Source organism: Microtus pennsylvanicus, chromosome 2 (genome assembly GCF_037038515.1).
Source record: "Microtus pennsylvanicus isolate mMicPen1 chromosome 2, mMicPen1.hap1, whole genome shotgun sequence".
NCBI lineage: Eukaryota > Metazoa > Chordata > Mammalia > Rodentia > Cricetidae > Microtus > Microtus pennsylvanicus.
In genome coordinates, this window is record NC_134580.1 from 17,731,096 (window position 1) to 17,745,602 (window position 14,507).

Sequence of the window (14,507 nt, forward strand, 5' to 3'; positions counted from 1 at the left end):
ATACACTCGTCCTAAGAACTGTATTATTGGTGAGGTGTGGGGGCACATGTTTATAGTAATACTAGCACTTGGGAGGCTGAGACAGGATTAACTAGAGTTCAGGACCATCCTACACTGCAATGATACCATTTCTAAAAGCATTAACAACAAACAACTATGTTGTTCATGGGTTCACCCTTAATTAGTATTTGTTTTCAAGATTTTTTCCTTTTGAGTAAAATGAATACATATTTAGTTTTTTGAGAGAGGGTTTCTCTGTGTTGCCCTGTTGTCCTGGAAGGCTGGCCTCAAGCTCACAGAGCTCTTCCTGTCTCTGCCTCCCGAGTGCTGGGATTAAAGCTGAGTGGGCCACTACCGCCTGGCATGAATATATATTAAAATGCATGAGGCTTCAGTGAATTTGACGGATGAACCAAATCAGTCAAACTGTGGAACCCAAGCACTAGTAAGATATAAAAAGTTGTCAGCTGGTTCGAGGCCAGCCTGGTTTACAGGGTGAGTTCCAAGACAGCCAAGACTGTTACACAGAGAAACCCTGACTTAAAAACAAGCAAATAGCCGGGCGGTAGTGGCACACGCCTTTAATCCCAGCACTCGGGAGGCAGAGGCAGGTGGATCTTGTGAGTTCGAGACCAGCCTGGTCTACAAGAGCTAGTTCCAGGACAGGCTCCAAAACCACAGAGAAACCCTGTCTCGAAAAAAAACCAAAAAAAAAAAAAAAAAGCAAACAAACAAAAAAATCCTTATGAATTTTGTATGCTAGACAAGTAATGGGATAAAGCCCATATATGTTACTGAATTTTACTCTGGGACACTTCATTAGTTTCTGTGCCGTTAGATGACCTCTGGCTTATGTACTATTTGAACTGTGCTATAATGCAATCTTTATAAACATGTATTAATTGTACAAAGTAATTTTTTTTCTTGATTCAGGGTGTCATGTGGGCAAGGGTGGCCTTTATCTAGGCACGCCTCTAAGAATGACCTTGACCTCCTGATCCTCCTGGCGGTACTTTGTTGAGATTATAGGTCTGCACCTTTTCACTAACCCTGCCAAATTAGTGGTTTTGCCATGATATTTTCATATATCTGTATGTCATGTTGGCTCCCACTGAACTCCTCTCCATCTGTCCCCCTGGCATCCTTCCCAGTCTCTAATAGTCTCTCTTCTGCATTCAGATCATCATTTTAAAAATTTCTGCTTATGAAAGAATGCATATAGCCAGACACACACCTTTAATGAGGCAGAGGCAGGTGGATTTCATTGAGTACTGTGTCAGCCTGGTCTACAAAGTGAGTTCCAAGACTACACAGTGACTGAAAAAGATGCAGATGACACCTGTCTTCTAGGGTCCAACTGAATTTCAGGTACGCTGTTCTCTAGCTCGTCACCTTTTCTTCATTACGGTCAATGGTCTATTGTGTGGTCAATACGGAGCCCTCTCCCAAGCCCCAACCCATATATTCTTTGCTCATTCACCTGTCAATGGGGATTTAGCTGATTTTATATTTTGGTGGTTCTGAAGAGTTCCACAATGAATCTGGGAGTGCAAGCAATAGTGTGATGACTCCACATTTTCCGCCTATACCCAGGAAGAGTATAGGTGTACCTGCAATGTGTTTTCTCTTTGATGTGCCTGGGAATGTTTTTAGCTCACCCTCATTTTCATTTTTTTTCCCCCAAAACGAGACAGCATTTCTTCAGGTATCCCCGGCTGTCATGGAACTTGTTCTGTAAATCACGCTGGCCTCAAACTCACAGAGATGCATCTGCTTTTGCCTCCCTGGTACTTGGATTAAAGATGTACACCACTGCTACCTGTTAGCTCATCATCATTAAAAAATAAATTGTGTGTGTGTGTGCGCATGCGCACGCTCAGTCAAGCTTGAATTCTGTCCTCTCTCTTTCTTCCTTTCTTTGTAATGATTTTTATGTGCATGTATGTATCTGTGTGAGTATATGCCACATGGATGTGAGTATGGCTGGTGTTGAATCCTTAGAACTGGAGTTACAGATGGTTGTGAGCTGACATGTGGAGCTGTGGATCAAACCCAGATCCTCTGGAAGAGCAGCCAGTGTTGTTAATCACTGAGTCATTTCTCCCATCCCTTGGCCTGGTTTTTTATGTAGGTTTTGGGGTTCGAACCCAGGACCTCATGCTCACACGTGAGTCAGTAATCATTTTATTGACTGAGCTATCCCTCCAGCTTTTCACTTTCAGTTTTTGAAGGATAGTTTTGCCGCACATAGGGTTTTTCTCTGACAGGTTTTATTTTTCCTTCACACTCTGGAGGTTATTTTATCACTTCCTTGATCTTTTATGAGCCCTCAGCTATAAACTTTATTGTTGTTCCCTTAATGTTGGTGAGTCATTTTTTTCTTTCTGCTTTCATGGTTTTTCTGTCTTTGGCCCCCAGCAATTTGATAATGGTGCATATAAGCATGGTTCTGCCTGCATTCGTCCTTTCTAGAGATTCTGATTTCTGGGTCTGTCTTGGCATAGAGACGCAGGGGCTCTCGAGGGAAGGACAACGCAGGCCACCACTAGTCCTGTTCTGAGGTGCTCTGAGGCAGCGCTCATTTTATATCATAGCTTTTCTTTTTCCATTTTATTGTTGAACATCTTTTGTATTTAGTGCTCTTAGGGATAGAGCTTACTCTATATGTTTTTTTTTATATTTATTTATTATGTATACAATATTCTGTCTGTGTGTATGCCTGCAGGCCAGAAGAGGGCACCAGGACCTCATTACAGATGGTTGTGAGCCACCATGTGGTTGCCGGGAATTGAACTCCAGCAGGCAATGCTCTTAACCTCTGAGCCATCTCTCCAGCCCCCTTTATATGGTTATTTTGTGTCAGAAATACTTGCCTTTGTTCTAGGTATTTTTTTTAAATATTTATTTATTTATTATGTATACAACATTCCTTCCATGCCTGCCTGCATGCCAGAAGAGGGCACCAGATCTCATTATAGATGGTTGTTAGCCACCATGTGGTTGCTGGGAATTGAACTCAGGACCTTTGGAAGAGCAGTCAATGCTCTTAACCTCTGAGCCATCTCTCCAGCCCTGTTCTAGGTATTTTGTGTACATCATAAATGGTTAAAGACAATTCATGCCGGTTATATACTGCACCAATTACGGAAATAAGAAATGTAGTAGAGGCTGGGCGGTGGTGGCACACGTCTTTAATCCCAGCACTCGGGAGGCAGAGGCAGGTGGATCTCTGTGAGTTCGAGACCAGCCTGGTCTACAAGAGCTAGTTCCAGGACAGGCTCCAAAACCATAGAGAAACCCTGTCTCGAAAACAAAACAAAACAAAACCAAAAAAAAAAAAATTATCCAAAAAAAAAGAAAAGAAAAGAAATGTAGTAGCTTTGTATATTTTTAATCATTTGTTATATATTTGTACATACTTTTTTATCTTAAAAACACAAGCTTTTAGATGGTAACATCACTATTTAGTGTTAGCATAAGAAATTTCAGTGGGCTAGCAACTACACTTGAAGAATAATCAAAGTAGCCAGTGATAGGCATGACTTCTGGGAGTGTACATAATCTCATTTTTAGGGAAAGAGCAGGTATTATACTACAGAATAAATTTTCAAAGTTACATTTATTTACTATTTGTGAGTGTGTTTGTGCCTGCTACTGAGCTCATGTGGATGTCAGAGGACAACTTGTAGCAATCCTTTCTTTCTTTCTTTCTTTCTTTCTTTTCTTTTCTTTTGTTTTGGACAGGGTTTCTATGTAAACAGTTCTGGCTGTCCTGGAACTCCCTTTGTAGATCAAGCTGGTCTTGAACTCACAGAGATCCTCTGTCTCCCGAGAGCTGGGATTAAAGGCATGCACAACCGTGCCCGGCTAGTTCTCTCTCTACCAGGTGGGCCATAGGGATCAAATTCAGATGGTCAGTTTGGGAGTGATTGACTTTACCCACTGAGCCATCCAGCCAACCCCGAGAGCAATATAGCTAGCTGGAAATGTAGTTGTTCTGTTGTGGTATAGAAGGATGTCCACAGAGTTGACTGTCCAGTTTTCTACTTACCACGTCAGCTCCAGGTCCACTTTCATCTAGCACACTAACTTCCCACAGGAGACACTGGCTTTCCATGGGCACTCTCTACCTTGCTCCTGTTGCCAGGGCTACGGGAAGGACATGCATTATTCTCATTCCCATCAGGTACTGGTACTTCCCTCTGACTGCTACCCCTATGAGTAATTCCCAGTGGTGCTCACAGTTACCTCAAGGGTTAGTTTGTGTCTTTGCTTGCTCTCTGGAAGATGTATTTCTTTATAAGCTCTATTCTGCAGTGCGTGGCAGTTGGTTCTACCCAGGAAGCTCAGGACAGCCCAGGGAATGTCTCTGTCTTCAGCAGGGGTGCCGCTGCCAAACTTCTCTAAGAAAGAATAAATTCCCACTGGGAGAATAAACTCTCTCTCTCTTTTTTTTTTTTTGGTTTTTCGAGACAGGGTTTCTCTGTGGCTTTGGAGCCTGTCCTGGAACTAGCTCTGTAGACCAGGATGGTCTCGAACTCTCTCTTTTTTTAAAAAAATATTTATTTATTTATTATGTATACAATATATGCCTGCAGGCCAGAAGAGGGCACCAGACCTCATTACAGATGGTTGTGAGCCACCATGTGGTTGCTGGGAATTGAACTCCCGACCTTTGGAATAGCAGGCAATGCTCTTAACCGCTGAGCCATCTCTCCAGCCCAACTCTCTTTAAGATTTTTCTTTCTTGACTATAGTTTTCTTTCTTCATAATAATCTTATAACTGATAATTTTATAATGAACTTCCCCCCAGTGAAATCACTGTGTGGTTTCAGGTCTCTTTAGTGGATATGACTAGTGAGTGATACCACTGGGAAGGAGAAAAGGCCAGACAGGAGAGGGGGCTGTGAAGTTAGTGCCATATAAGCTTGAGGCTTTAAGTAGAGCAGTCGGGGAGGCCCTCCCAGTGGTGGAGGAGGCAATGAGCAGGTCTGAGGCAAGACAGCAAGCGTAGCAATAACAAGAAGAGATGCCTGAAAAGATACAGATGACAGTGTGAGCAATTGACCCGGGGCAGGAGGTTATCATGACTGAAGCGAAATGAAATGAGTAGATAAAGTGAGATCACATCACAAATAGCTTTGTGGGCAACAGTAAGGATTCTTGCTTTCATCTTGGGTGAGACAGCAAGCCCTGAGGTCATAGATCTGATCTGACTTATTTTAATAGGTTCCCTTTGAACCTCATGCTGAATGGCCTACAGCAAGTCCTCCAGGATAAAAGTAGGGGGCCCATTTAGACTGCTTTGTGTCAGACAAGAGAAACTGGCCTTACAGGTTAGATATTGGAGTGAAAGGTACAGTAGGTTTGCTGATGAATTCTGAGTGGGTTTGAAAGGAGCAGGGCGATGCCACAAGTTCAAGGCCAGCCAGAGCAACTTCTCAAAACCTTAAGCCCCAAATAAGTAAACAAACAAAGGTCTCCCGTGGGTCTAGGCAGCCCTTGAACTCCACTCACAGCCCAAACCAGTCTTGAACTACTGATCCTCCTGCCTCAACCTCCCAAATGTTGGGACTAAACGCCTAGTTCAAAATTAGAAAAAGAAAAGAAAAGAAAAGAAAAAAAAGAAAAAAAAAAGTAAGTGCTGGACATGCAGCTCGGCAGCACAGTGCTTGCTTAGCACTGCAAAAATGGCGTGTGTGTGTGTGTGTGTGTGTGTGTGTGTGTGTGTGTGCTCGCGCGCGCGCGCGCGCATGTGAAGGGTGCATGAAGCTGTTGCTGAATCACGAACTCTGGCCTGGGCACAAAAATAGTGCAGGGTTGCACCTGCTCACTGCTGCGGTTTTTAAGACTATGGGTCATCTCCTGTATTTGGTACCCCAGTAGAAGTACCGGTTCTGTAGCACTTTCAGTTTCTGTATTCAGGGTAAATCTTACCAAAGTCACTTTCAGTCAATGTGGTCTGGGAAAAGCTGTGCTGCGGACCACCGCAAGGGACCTTGGCGTGAACCCGGGTGTCTCCAAATTTGCTTTCTAGACCAGGGAAAGAAAAACACTTTCCTTTTTCACAAACAGTGTCTCTTTGGCGCCCTCTGCTGAAGAAGCACAGCAGTACCACCTCAAAGGCAAAATACTTGAAGGGTCCAGAAGCCCTCACCCTAACCCCCTTCAGACTTTGTTCACTACGCAGTCCTAACTGACCTGGAACTCGGGGAGTTGACCAGGCGGGCCTCGAACTGACGGAGATTTCCCCCTGCCTCTGAAGTGCTGGGATTAAAGACGTGTGCCACTACGTTCGGAGCGACAAAGTTTTGCTTGCCCTCCTGCTTTGGTCTCCCAAGTGCACCACCCACGCCGGGTTGCATTTTTGCACAGTACTGGTGAACTTGCAGCTGAAAGGCAGTGAATTCATAACTAGCATGTGCTAGCTAACATTCCTAACATGCTTCGTCTCTATTTTTAATATTTTCCCACGGCTTACCCTGCCACCGGAAATCAGTCTAATTTTCATTTGAACTAATTCCAACCCATGTTAGATGAACACGTATGCAACATGTACTGGGCACTCAGAAAAAGAAAAAAGTAGGGCTGTTCGCTGCCCAGTTCAGAAACAGGGCGGGGAGGAGACCTGAGCACCCACCCGAGCAGGCCACAGCGCGCCGCTGCTCTTGGGTAACTGAAGAAGCCCAGGGAACTTAGTATAGCCAGCTCGGTCGCGGAGACGTCTCCGGACAGATAGCCCCAGAGGCCGCGACGTTCCAGAGCCTTCGGGCAGACCCCAGCAGGGAGCCGCGACTCGGCCCCGCCTCCGGTGGCCCCGCCTCCGGGGCGCGCCCGCGCCCCGACCCCGTCCGCGCGCGCAGCCCTGCGCGGAAGCGGGTCCCCGGAGCGCGCGCGCTCTCGCCGCCGCCATTTTGGAGCGATCTCGCCCGCGGCCCCGAGCCGGTCCCGAGCGGGTCCCGAGCCTCCCGCCGGCTGCGCCCGAGTCCGAAGGCGCCGCGCCGCGGGGCCGGGCCCATGTGCGTACGGCCCTCTGCAGGCCGTCCGCACTTCACCTCTGCGAGCGTCCTGGCCTCCCTCGGGCCTTGGAGGAGCCGCCGCGACCCCCAGGCTGCGGGGCAGGTGAGTGCGGCCGCGCGCCCGCTGCTTCCTCGGGCCCGGGGAGAGGAGGGGATCCCCCCTCCCCCTTCTCCGTCAGTCCGCGTCCTGCTGTCACTCAGCACCTGCAGTCGGCGCCCAGTCAGTGGATCGGCGCCTTTGTCACCCTGCGCTTCGTCGGGGGGTCAGCGCCTCCGCCAGACTGCTCGCTTGTCAGCCAGTCAGCCAGCATTCTCCACTCCCGTCATTCATTCATTCATTCATTCATTCATTCATTCATTCCTCCCTCCCCATTCCCCCAGCTAACCCTTCCTGTCCGTCAGCCCCCTTCTCAGCTAACGCACCCTCTCGTGCCTGTCAGTGGTCGGCCAGTTTCCCCTGCTCTCAGAGCCGGTCTCAGCCTGTCAGGGGCCTCCTTGTCCACCTCCCAGCTGTCCACCTCGTCCCCGTCAAGGCCCTTCCCCTCTGTTGACGCCTGTAAAGGTGTGACGGAGCTTGGATATAGGGTGGGGGGAGTCGTCAGTGTTCCCTCTCATTTAGACACCTTCCTCCTCATTGGCCTGCCACTAGTGACCTTTCCACCGGTGCCCCCCCCCCCCCGCTGCCACTCTCCTCCCCGCCAGTGCCCACTGCCAAGCCCCGACTTTGTTTTCGTCACCTATTTCCATCTCACTCTTCTTCCAGTCATTCCCCAGTTGTCATCCGTCACCCACTGCCGTTGTGTCACTTTCCCTGGTGCGTCCCCACCTCCTCGCATCACCTCTTCCTTCTCCCATACTCTTCTCTAAGCTCCTTCCATTAGGGAACCTCTTTACCCTCTCGCTACTTAGGATCCTGGCGGCTGACAACCCGGTTAAGGACTGATTCCAGTTTATTACTTTCACCTCTGTCTGTCACTTTTTCTAGTTCTCGCCTTGCTCCGTAGTCCCTCCCCTCAGTTTGTCTCCATTCTCATCCACCTCGTCCCCAGGCCATAATTCATACTGTTAGACTTTCACTCACCGTCAACTTGACAGTGCTGCTGACTTCTTAGTATTTCATCCCCACTCCCTTTTTTCTTTTTCCCGAGACAGGATTTCTCTGTGTAGCCCTGGCAGCCCTAGATTGCTCTGTAGATCAGGCTGGCCTCGAACTCAGTGATCTGCCTGCCTCTGCCTCCCAAGGGCTGGGATTAAAGGCGTGTGCCACCATTGTCTTCATTCCCCATTCTTATCTGTTCAAGTTGCTACCTCTTTCTCTTTTATTTGAAAGAAGGTCTTGCTATATACCCTTGGCTATGTAGACCAGGCTGGCCTCAAACTCACAGAGATTTGCCTGCCTCTAACTGGGACTAAAAGTTTTTTTTCCCACCAAGTCTGTTAATCTCTTGATGTCTTTTCCCTTCTGGGTCTTCCCACTGACATCTCTAATTCTCATGTTAAGCTAAGATCTTGAAGACCTAGGAGCTGGAGAGATGGTTCAGGGGTTAAGAGCACTGACTGCTCTTCCAGAGGACCCGGGTTCAATTCCCAGCTCCCACATGGCAGCTCACAACTGTCTATAACTCCAGTTCCAGGGGATCCAACACCTTCACACAGACATACATGCAGGTAAAACACCAGTCAGTGTTCATAACTTTAAGAAAAAAAGAAGCTAACTATAATAAAGAGGTGGCGTGGGAGGGCAGGACAGAGCACAGCCCTCCAGGATGAGGAGAGCCCAGATGCAGAGAGGAGATGGGAAAGGCCCACATCTCTGCAGGAACTAGATAATACTGATGTGTCTAGGTTAAGGGGGAGCTTAGTTTAGAAAGCTGGTTCTGGTCAGCCTTACAGACACTGGTGAAGTGCTGGGTCTTGAGGTTTTATGAGTTTTGTCACATTAGTAGGGAGTGGAGTGTTGTGGTTTAAACCTCAGCAGTTGACTTAGGGCGGTATTTTGGAAGTAGAGCTGTTGGCACAAAACAATTGAGAAGTATGACGGAATGGGAGGGCTCAGAGTGACCTCTAGGCTTCTTTATTGAACAAATGGTTGGGCAATGGCATTGTTTAATTAAATGGGGAAGCTGGGTTGAGGTAGTGGTAGATGTTAGAGAAGGCAAGGCTTTCTTTGGCTGAAAGTAGTGGGAGACATCTAAGAAGTCCAGGAGGAGCATATCTTATGGAAAAATCTGGAGCCCAAAGGAGAGATAAGGCTGAGCATACAATTTTGAGCAGGGAGATAGTGTTTAAAGCTTTGGAAATAGCCATTTTCTTAGAGCACACAGCATAATGTTTGGGTATTTATACTGTTCTATTACATTTAATTTTTTTTTTTGAGACAAGGTTTTTCTGTATAGCCCCAGCTGTTCTGGAACTTGCTATATAGAACCAGAACTAGCAGAGATGTACTTACTTCTGCCTCCCAAGTGCTAGGATTAAAGGTATTCACCACCATGCCCGGCTCAACATTTAATTCATATGGGAATTTTTCATCTAGTCCTCAGGGTAACCATAGGCTATAGAGGCTATAATTTCCCTGCTTTAGAGATAGAGACTGAGGCAAGAGAATCAGGATTTGTACTGCAGGCAGTTTAGCTTTGCATCCCTTCTCTCTCTATGCAAAGGGTAATGTTTACAGCGTTTAAACTAATAACAATGATGACCGATTGCAGTTATGTTCTACTATGCTTGGCAGGTCCAGACACTTTTTAAAGTATGTTATCCATATCCTCTCATTTAATCTTTACAGTAATTGTTCTTTTTTCAGCTCTTTTCTTTCTTTCTTTTTTTTTTTAATTTTTTTTGAGACAGGATCTAAATTTGCTCAGTGTGACCTCAAATGTTGCTGTGTAGATTGAGGGTTACCTTAAACTTCTGTTCCCCTTCCTCTATCTCCCAAGTGCGAGGATTGCAGGCTGTACCACATTGGCTAATTCATATAGTGCTTGGGATTAAACCCAGGGCTTCATGGATGCTGTCAAGCATTCTATCAACTGAGCCATATCTCAGTCCCCCCTCCCCTTTTTTTTAAAAGAAGGATTTCATGTAGTCCAGGCTGGCCTTGAATTTCTGATCCTCCGTCTTCACCCTCCTGTACTGGGATTACAGGCATATGCTACCATCTCTGGTCAGTAGTTACTTTTAATATTTCTGTCAATAGATGAGGGCTATAGCGATGGCTCAGTGAGTAAGAACACTGTTGTGAAGATAAGAGGACCCTAGTTCAGATCCCCAACATCTACATAAAAGCTGAGTTTAGCTTTGTGTTCCTGTAAACCAAAGGGTGCAGGTTGGAGGTAGGTGAATCCCAGGGGTTCTGTGACCAGCCAGCTTCATCAGAACCTGAACCCAAAATCCAGTGATAGGCTGGTTGTGGTGTCACGCTGGTAGGATTTGCTGAAGGAGGCAGAGACAGGAGGATCACAAGTTCGTGGCCAGCCTGGGCTACACATTAAAAAAAAATCCAGTGATAAGCTTCTGGTTCAGTGAGATACCCTATCTTAAAAAAAAATTGGAGAATGATGGAAGACACCTAATATCCTCTTCTGGCCTCTGCACACTCCACACATGTAGATTCATATCACATACAAAGTAATCATATGAGAGTACTGAGACACAAAGTAAGTAACGTATCTGAGGTCAAAGCAAATAAATCAGAGAGTTTAGGTTCAACCCAAACCCTAGAGCTTGTGCCTTTCACTGTTTCATCCTAGGCAGTTTATACGAATGGATAATATGACCTCTCGGTGTGTAGTATCCTCTCTCAAGGCAGTTGACATTTGTTTTGTTTTTGTATGTGTGTGTCATTCTAAACAGTTTATTAACAGATAATTTGGGGGCTGGAAAGATGGCTCAGCGGTTAAGAGCACTGGCTGCTCTTCCAAAGGTTCCAAAGGTCCTGAGTTCAATTCCCAGCAACCACATGGTGGCTCACAACTATCTGTAATGAGATCTAGTTCCGTCTTCTAATTTACAGGCATACATGCAGGCAGAACACTGTATATATAACAAATAAACCTTTTAAAAAAACCAGATAATTTGGTCCATAAATATGTTTGAGAGAAAGAGATGTACATTTTATAGAAATGAGTTGTATAACACGGTGTGACACTGTCCCAGCACCCAGAGGTAGAGGTAGATAGATCTGAGAGTTCAAGGAGCCTGGTCTAGATAGCAAGTTCCAGGATAGCCATGAGTTACATTCAGTCAGCCTTAGTTACTTTGGTAGTTTGAATGTAATTGGCTTGGCCCCCATGATCCTATAATCTCATAGGGAGTGGCACTCTTAGGAGGTGTGGCTTTGTTAGAGTGGGTATGGCCTTGTTGGCGGAAGTGTGTGATTGTGGGGGCAGACTTTGAGGTTTTCTATGCTTAGAATACTCCCCAGTGTGTCAGTAGACTTCCTGTTGCCTCAGAGTCAAGATGTAGAACTCTCAGCTCCAGCACCACGTCTGCCTGCATGCTGCCATGCTCCCATTCATAATCATATAAGAGTTGGCTGTGATCATGGTGTCTTTTCACACCAATAGTAAACCTTAACTAAAGACAGTTACTTTCTGTTGCTGTGACAAAACACCATGACTAAGGCAATTTATAAAGGAAATATTTAATTTGGGACTCCCAGTTCCAGTAGATTAGAGTTCATGTCTGACATGGCATGGAACACGGCAGCAGGTAGGCAAACATGGCACTGGAGGAGTAGCTGAGAGCTGGTGTCATATAGGTATGTGAGCATAAGGTAGAGAGAGCTAACTGGGGATGCTATGGGCTTTTGAAACCTCAAAGCCCAAAGCCGGGCGGTGGTGGCGCACACCTTTTAATCCCGGCACTCGGGAGGCAGAGGCAGGCGGATCTCTGTGAGTTCGAGACCAGCCTGGTCTACAAGAGCTAGTTCCAGGACAGGATCCAAAACCACAGAGAAACCCTGTCTCGAAAAACCAAAACCAAAACCAAAAAACCAAAGCTACAGAGAAACCCAGTCTGGGGGCCGGGGGAAGGAAACCCTGTCATGAAAAACAAAACAAAAGGATACTTCACACATTGTCCTTTATCTTATTATTATTTTACATTTACTTATTTGTGTGTAGGTCAAAGGACAACTTGCTGGAGTTGGTTCTTTCCATCATGTGGGTTTCTGGAGTCAAACTCAGATCCTAAGCTATCTTGTTGGCTCCCTGTGTCTTGTTTTGTTTTGTTTTTTCCTTTTTAATTTACAATTTTTAAATAGTTATTTAAAAATTTTAAATTTTATGTGCATCAGTATTTTGCCTGTAATGCATATCTGTGTAAGGGTTATGTTTCCCCTGGAACTGGGGTAAGAGAATTGTGAGCTGCCATTTTGGTGCTGGGAATTGAATCTGGGTCTTCTGGAAAAACAGCCAGGCCTTTTAACTGCTGAACCATTTCTCCAGCCTTAATTTTAATTTCTATTTATTTATTTTGGTTTTTCGAGACAAGGTTTCTTTCTCTGTGTAACCCTAGCTGTTCTGGAACTAGCTTTGTAGACCAGACTTACCTTGAACTCATAGAGATCCTCCTGTCTCTGCCTCCTAAGTGCTGGGACTAAAGGTGTGCCACCTCTGCCTGACTTTTTTTTCCAATTATTTTGGAAATTATGTTGTATCTATATATAACAAGCAGCCTTCATCCTTTTAGCTGTTTAGTCTTGTTTTTATTTTGCTTACAATATCGCATTTAAAATTATTGAGGGATGGGCTGGAGAGATGGCTCAGTGGTTAAGAGCATTGCCTGCTCTTCCAAAGGTTATGAGTTCAATTCCCGGCAACCACATGGTGGCTCACAACCATCTGTAATGAGGTCTGCTGCCCTCTTCTGGTCTGCAGACATACACACAGACAGAATATTGTATACTGTATACATAATAAATAAATAAATATTTAAAATTACTGAGGGATATTTCATACCCGGGGAAATCTTACCTATATGAATTTAATGAGTGTTAACAAGTATGAACATTATTAGTGTTGATAGTCAAGGTGGCTCATATCTTTAATCCCAGCACTCAGGAGTCAGAAGCAGACAGATCTCTCTGAGTTTGAGGTCAGCCTAATCTATATAATGACTTCTAGGCCAGCCAGGGCTACACAATGAGATCCTGTCTCAAAAACAAGCAAAAACTTAGTGTGGACATCTCTCACCTCAATTATAGAACATTTTTATCACCCTGGAATTTTTCTTGTGTTCCTTTCCAATCCTTAAAACCATCCTTTCAATCTTCAAGTAATTGATGTTCTTATTTCTGTCGCTATAGATTAGTTTCCTAGCTCCTTAGACTTTAAATGGAATTATAAAGTATATGCTTGCAGGGAATGACACACCCCTGGAATTTCAGTGATCTGAGACAGGAGAGTTGTGAGACCACCCTGGGAGATATATATATCAAGACCCTGTGTAAAAATACAAAACCGAAAAAACCCTTTCTACCCTAGCTTGTCTTGCTAGTTTTAGAATAAGCTCTCAGATTTATGTTATTATTTTTGCTGTGAGTTTGATTGGTGCTATATATAATCTATAGCTCAAATTCAGAGTTGAATTATTGAATCTTTTTATCTATGCATTTAATTTTATTTCTCTATTAGGTTTTTTCTTTGCAATATTTTATGTTTTCACTGTAAAGGTTCATTTTCATTTGAATTATTCTGAGCTGTTTTGTCTTTTGATAGTATCGTAAATGTTTTTATATTGTTTTTAATTATTTGTTGTTGTACAAACATATATTTGGGTTATGTATAATGGTAACATATTCTGCAACATTGTGTAACTTATTAGTTCTCATAGTATAGCCCTTTGTATTTTCTACTTACATTATTGTATCTGCAAATAAAGATAGTTTTACTTTTCCTTCCCAATTGGTATTCCCTGCTTTACTTTTCTTGATTGCATTGAATAGAAATCCCCAAACAGTGTTAAATAAAACTGATAATAATAATGGGCCTTCAATGGTTGAGAAAGTTGCCTTTATTTCAATTTTGTGGAATTAAAAATTATTATTTATTATTATTGTGTGAGTATAATATGTTAATATGTGCATGCCATGGTGTGTATGTGGGAGTCGAGGAAAACTTGCTGAAGTCAGTTCTTTCCTTTCACCTTTAAGTGGGCTCCCAAGATCGAGGTTATCTGCCTTGTGCAGCAAGTGATTTACCTGCTAAGTGATCTTACTGGCCCCTGGAATGTTTTTATAATGAAAGAGTGTTGGATTTGCTCAAATGCTTTTTCTCCATCCATTTAGATGGTTATTTAATTTTCTTTGATTTGTGGTATGTTATATTGATTGATTTTTCAGATATTAAAAATAACTGCATTTTTGGAATAAATTATCTTTGGCATGATGTACGTTCTTTTTGTGTGTATGATTTGGTTTGCTAGTGTTTTGTTGATGATCTTTGCAAATTTATGAAGGGATATTTATAAATGCCCAGTTTTCA

General features: G+C 44.3%; 1 protein-coding gene across 7 annotated transcripts in view; it reads left to right on the forward strand.

Annotated features, from left to right (window-relative positions):
- The first annotated feature begins 6,899 nt into the window (after nt 1–6,899).
- Nucleotides 6,900–14,507, forward strand: part of Ppp6r2 (protein phosphatase 6 regulatory subunit 2) — a 96,879-nt gene continuing 89,271 nt past the window's right edge. For 2 of the 7 annotated variants that reach the window (XM_075960326.1, XM_075960325.1), the window contains exon 1: nt 6,984–7,123. The gene's annotated coding sequence lies outside the window, so the exon portion shown is untranslated. Of the gene's footprint in view, nt 7,124–14,507 lie in introns of all 7 variants that reach the window. The other 5 variants (XM_075960324.1, XM_075960328.1, XM_075960331.1 and 2 more) reach the window with 4 other exon arrangements.